This window comes from Zea mays, chromosome 9 (assembly GCF_902167145.1).
Source record: "Zea mays cultivar B73 chromosome 9, Zm-B73-REFERENCE-NAM-5.0, whole genome shotgun sequence".
NCBI classification, from domain to species: Eukaryota; Viridiplantae; Streptophyta; class Magnoliopsida; order Poales; family Poaceae; genus Zea; species Zea mays.
In genome coordinates this window covers 51332349-51338550 of record NC_050104.1, presented here as the reverse complement: position 1 = coordinate 51338550, position 6202 = coordinate 51332349, and positions in this window count along the sequence as shown.

The window sequence follows — 6202 nt, the reverse complement described above, 5'->3', positions numbered from 1 at the left end:
GTGATTGTCATCACCTAAACGGCTTGGTGGCGTTGGGAGCACGGTGATCACCTTGGAGGATTTGTTGGTGACCCGACTCAAGATTGTAAGCGATCGTGAGGGATCCACCGCGCCGGAGTGGCAACAGATCATCTCATAGTGAGCACTTGGTTCTTGCGAGGACCAAGGGGGAGCAATACCATTGTGCGGGTGCTCCAACGAGGACTAGGGAAGAGTGCCGACTCTTCGATACCTCGGGAAAAAATTGGAGAAGTCTTCTAAACCTTGCTTTACAATCCGCATTTAATTCAAGCATTTTACCGTGTTTATTTGTTTAGCAACTAGTTGAAGCAATGTCTTAGTATTGTTGTATTTCTAGTAGTATTCTCTTATTGCTAGTTGTTGGGTGAAGTTGGGCTCTTGCTTAGGGTTTAATTGTTGTTGATTTTTAGAGAAGCCCAATTCACCCCCCCTCTCTTAAGCATCGTGATCCTTTCAATTGGTATCAAAGCCTTGTTGGTCTTAGATTAGCTTAACCGCTAGAGTAGCGATGTCCGGCGAGGATGGACCTCCTCCCGTTTTTGATGGTGACGATTTTCCATATTGGAAAATTCGTATGGAAGCTTACTTAGAGGCTATAGACATTGGTGTCTATAAAGCCGCCACACAAGGGTTCCCCGAACCAAGAGATCCCACAAATCTTGTAGGAGAAGAGTTTAATTATGAAAAGTAGAATGCTAAGGCTAGAAACACTCTTTTTAGAGGCCTTTGCAAAGATGTCTTTAATAGAGTAAGAAACCATAGAAATGCTCATGATTTGTGGATAGATATTTGTGCTCTACATGAAGGGACTAGAAGTGAGCATGAGGAGAGATATCATATTGCAATGAGAAAATTAAATTCTTTTGAGATGCTTGCAAATGGAAATGCCAATGATATATACTCACGTCTTAACATTCTTGTAGAGGAAGTAAATGGCTTGGGGCTCACCCAAATTTCACAACCGGATGTTGTGAGGAAGATTCTCAGTGTCCTTCCAATTGACAAATATGGACACATTGTCACAGTGCTACATCAGATGGATCTTTCAGTTGCTACTCCTACACAAATATTGGGAAAGATCAATGCTCATGAAATGTACATGCACATAAATGACAAGGATGGGTCATTGTAACACCGTGAAATTGGGGCATAATTTTTTTTTCTAATATTCACCAAATTCAGGTGTTACCCTCTCTTTTCCATGCTTTTCTTTTCTTTTTCTAAATAATGGAGTGTTATTTTGTTATATATTAGCATAAGCCTACCGAATTGAGCCCTAGAGAAGCGTTGCGTGCTGCCTTTCATGCTGAAGTATAGTTTTGTTTGCTATCACATTTAATTTTATTTAAATTATTTTGGGCTTGATCTAAAATGGACATATATATATCTAGTATGCATATAGATATGAAAAGAAGAGAAATAGAAAAAGGAGAAAACAAATAAAAAAGGAACGATCGTTCCTAAACTAGTGCTCTCATCTGCCATCCCACGTCATCTCCTCCAACCGTTTCTTCCGCCCACGATGCAAGTATCTCGACAACTGCAGCATGCGTCCCATATTCAAGCTTGGCATCCACTTGTCTAGCCCCCTCATCCCCACACCTATTCTTCTCCTCCCTCCCACTTCTGTTTCTGTTCTTGGCCTCCTCTGCCCAAGCTCGTCTCGATGAAGAAGAACTTCCGGTGAGCTTTCTCCCCTTTTTTCTATTTTTGTTTTGTGTAGCTTTCCGTTTTGGTTTCCGACCGTGAGCGCTCGCTGCCTCACCCTCTAGCCCCGTCCTCTAGCAAGCGCGCGTCCGCACAAGCCACACGCCCGCGATGCTGGTGTTTGGCCATGTCGTGTTGTCGCGCTACCGCAACTCGCTTCCTGGTCGCGCCCCCGTGCACAATCGCTCGGCCCACCTGTTGCTGCGCAGCGCTCACGCATGCATCTCGCGGCCAGATGTACGCCAGCTCTACGCGAGCAAGCCCTAGCCAACCTTTTCCCCTGCGACGCGGCCAGAAGGCCAGCATGGCGCGCGGCCATGCTCCGCCCTATAGCGCGGCAGAGAGGCTAGCCTGGCGTGCAGCAGGGTTCCGCCTTGCAACCAGCGCGGCGGCCAGCCTCGACCGAGTCTCCCCCAGTGCGCAACGTGGTCGCGAGCCCCACCCTCGCCGAGCTCCTCCTGTCATGACGGTTCTGTGTGCATGCAGTGGAGAATGGGAAGAAGCTAGCCACATGAGATCCCACCCCTCTAGATCCTATGTGGTTGTGTCTGTGGTAACCCTTTGTGTGGGTCATTTCCAACCAATGAAATCGTGCCACGTCACAGTTAACCCGCGATATACTAGATACACGATAACTTTTGTGTTAGGGATCTGGTTCATTCCGCTCCAGTCGTGTTAGCTTCGTAATAATGTCGTGCATACATTAAAAATATTACTTTATCATGACGCATGTTTTATTTACTTAATTAATTGTTAGTTTGTCCATTGACTATTAAGATAAAATTTAGTTAATAATAATTTATAGTTTTTACTCATGCTTTTATAAATATATATGTTAATTGACTTGATTAATACCAGCTTAAATATTTTTAATTAATTATTTGTTTGATGTTGTTCGTGCGACATCGTTCGCGAGTCATCGTGCTCTTTCGCGCGCGTCGTCGTGTGTCGTTCGCGATTGTCGTGCGTGCTATTCGCACGCGTTGTTGTGTGCCATTCGCACGCGTTGTCGCGCGCTGTTTGCGCGTCGCCGTTGTTCGTTCGTGCCGCGCGTCTGGTGCGCGTGTTGTCGCACACGCTATTCCCACGTGTGGCGCTCATGGTCGTCATGTCGCATGTTTTAGTTGAATAATTAATTATTAGTTTGTTTGAGGGTTAATAAAATAACAATTTAATTAGAACGAGTCTATAGTTTTAACTCGTGATTTTATAAATATAAATGTTAATTAACGTGATTAATACCAACTGAAATACTTTTCATTAATTATTTGTTTGTTGTTCGCGCGCGACATCGTTTGCGCGTCATCGTGCTGTTCGCTCGGTGTCGCGCACGTTGTTTCGCGTGCCGACCGCATGCTGTTTTGTACAGCGTTGTGTGTCGTCGCACGTCGTGTGCGTGCGTCGTCGCGTGACGATCACGTGTGTCGTGCGACGTCTACGCGTGATAATAATTTGTTTTCGCTTATAAACAGTCATGTTAGTAACGTTAATTCGTTGGGTCACGTGTTTAAGATAATTAACTTAAGGTTTGCACGACTAATATTTATTAGATTAATATTCCAATTAGATTAAATGTGTAGTGTTTAACTTGCGCTTCTTATAATAGACATTAACATGACTAATATTAACTTAACTATTTCTTTTATTATATTTAATATTTGTTTAGTATAAACGCGTACTCTATTTAGTATTTTCTCGCCTGTCGCGCGTGCGGTTCCGCACGTGGTGACGTGCTGGTTCGTGCGTCGTTCGCGTTGATTGCGCACGCTGTTTCGGGTGTCGCCAGCGTGCTATGTCGCGCGTCGTTTGTACGTTATCGTGCTGTTTCGCGCGTCGTAAATTCGCCTCGTTTAGAATCGCTCATTTTAATTAAATTACTTATTTAACTGACAGTTGTTAGTGTAGCAGGTTAATTAAAACTAAATATTAAATATGATTTATATTTGATAATATTGAACTAAAAGTTATAGGTAATACTTGTTTAGCGTTAATGCGCTAACTTCTCAACCGTAGCTTCAAGTTCGACGTCTCTTTCCCTCGTGTGACCATAGAATCGAGCTCTATTTTGTGCTGTATGTTTTTATAACATTTTATCTTGTATGGTGTAATGTTCTTATGCATATATATATATATATTTGTTTGCTTGTGCTTGTTCCTCTTCGCTTCGCGTTGTGATTAGATCGCGATTTGTTTCCGCGCTTCGAGGAATCGACGATCAAGCGTTGGTGACCAAGTGATCAAGCTCTCTGAGTTCTACGAGGTTGAAGATCCTGAGCATCTGTTTGGTGAAGACAAGTGTTCTCTGACCCATTATGTCCTATCTACTTATAATTCACTGTCCCGCATTACTTAATTGAAACCTAAGGATTGACTAGCTTTGTATTTACCTTGTCCTTGATTACCTTTTGGGTTATTATGGTTAGCTGCATGCTATTGCTTTACTTTAATCAATGAACATGATGTGAATATTTATGATACGATGATATTTTGATTATGCTGATGATCTTATGATATTTTAGAGGACTCAGGCCATTTTCCTGAGTACCTCTCCGTAAGGACCTGTTCGTGGAGTGACCACCCGGGATAACAGTGCAGCCATGAGGGTGGAATGGGACGCCCTTAGCTGATTAATTAGATGAACCTGAGGGTGTACTTGGCTTTGCCGGAGGGCCGTCAATGGGGACCAGGGTGTAGTGCTCGCTCTGCCAAGGGGGGGGGGGTGCAGAGGTTCATTCGATTTGGTTTTATTAGTCACCCACCTTGGGGAGGTGTACTGCGTTTGTACAACTGGCGAAACCTAACGAACAGCTATGAACCAGGGGAGTATTTGTAAAGGCTACGTAGTGATGCCCTGCCAGGCCACTTAGGTAATGGTCAATGGGGAGTAGCTCTCTCCGGGCAGAAAGGGAATCACGACTCGTGGGTAAAGTGTGCGACCTCTGCAGACACTACACCAAAAACATACACTTCCTACGATTTTTTAACTTACTACAACTTTTATAACAAACCGTAGGAAATAAATAACTTCTGAGAGGCAACTAGTAGCTCTAGGAAATAAACATAACTTCCTACGATATTTTATAAAAGCTGTAGGAAGTTAACTTTCACATGCTGACCCGTGTGTGCGGTCAAGCGAGCCGCTAACTTCCTACGACCGACTCTAGGAAGTTAGCATGGGCAGCTAACTTCCTACGACCTCCTCTAGGAAGTTAGCTTTCAGTTGCTGATCTGCGGGTGCAGTCAAACGAGCCGCTAACTTCCTACGATCGCCTCTAGGAAGTTAGCTTTTAGCTTTTGACCAGTCAAACGAAAAGCTAACTTTCTACGGCCGCCTCTAGGAAGTTAGCTTTCAGCTTTTGACCAGTCAAATGAAAAGCTAACTTCCTACGGCCTGCTCTAGGAAGTTAATTAACTTCCTAGAATACATGTACAACCTATAGGAAGTTACGTAAATTCCTACGGCTTTACTCTAGTAAGTTGTATTTTTTATCTTAATCCGCGAATCAACCTTATCTTCTCTCATTTTTCTCTCTCCCGTTTCACCTTATCTTCTCTCACTTTCCTTTCTCTCCCGTTTCTTCCACCTACCATAGAGCATGCCCGAGGCTCCATCCGCCGGAGCTCGCCCCCCCGGCCTAGCCCGCCGGAGCTCCCGCCCCCGGCCGCGCCCTTCCTTGGCCCCGGCCGTCGCGCCCACCGGAGCGTGCGCCTCCGGCCCCACCCGCCAGAGCTCCCGCCCCGGCCCCGCCCACCACGCCCGCCGGAGCGCCCGCCCTCGGCCCCCCCGCCGCGCCCCTAACATCACAAAAGACATAATTTCTGCTAGAAATCATCATGTTGGTATTATTTTAGCTCCTACCTATGGTTTATTTTGCCCAAGTCTATTTAATCTGCTTATTGTCATCACGAATATTTATGTGCTGAGTCTGTGTACTGGCTTTGAGCATCTGGCAATTTGCGGTCTCTAGGCAACTTCCATGTGACTTTACTTGCCTGTATTTAGGAGGATCGCCCAACAAGGTCAGAGCCAACACTACCTTTTAGTACTAGTTGTGACCAAAGTAACCGTGCTTTTATCTTCCTTTATTTTTGTCCAACCCTTTACAACAATATTTTAGTAGTTGCAAACAATATTTTCGTAGTGCTCGTCTCTAAGGTGTACTTGTTGTCAATCAACTGTTTCCCAGCTGACTAGTCAGTAATTTGTCTAATTCCCTCGACTTCATACCAGGCCGAACAATAACCCAATTGTTCTTCAATTTGGTAGCCTGCTGTATCCTGTTTGTCTTGTTTTGTTCCTTGGATAGATTATCGGTCTAGTGTTCTGAATTCTTCATTGCTTTGCCATTGGAACGCAGAATTAATTCATCTGGTTGAGTCCCATGCATGTGTCTAGTTGCTACAATCGGAAATGCATAGGCCCTCAAAGTCCAATAACAAACGTGCAGTGGGCTGGTAATGATGTTTTTTTCAT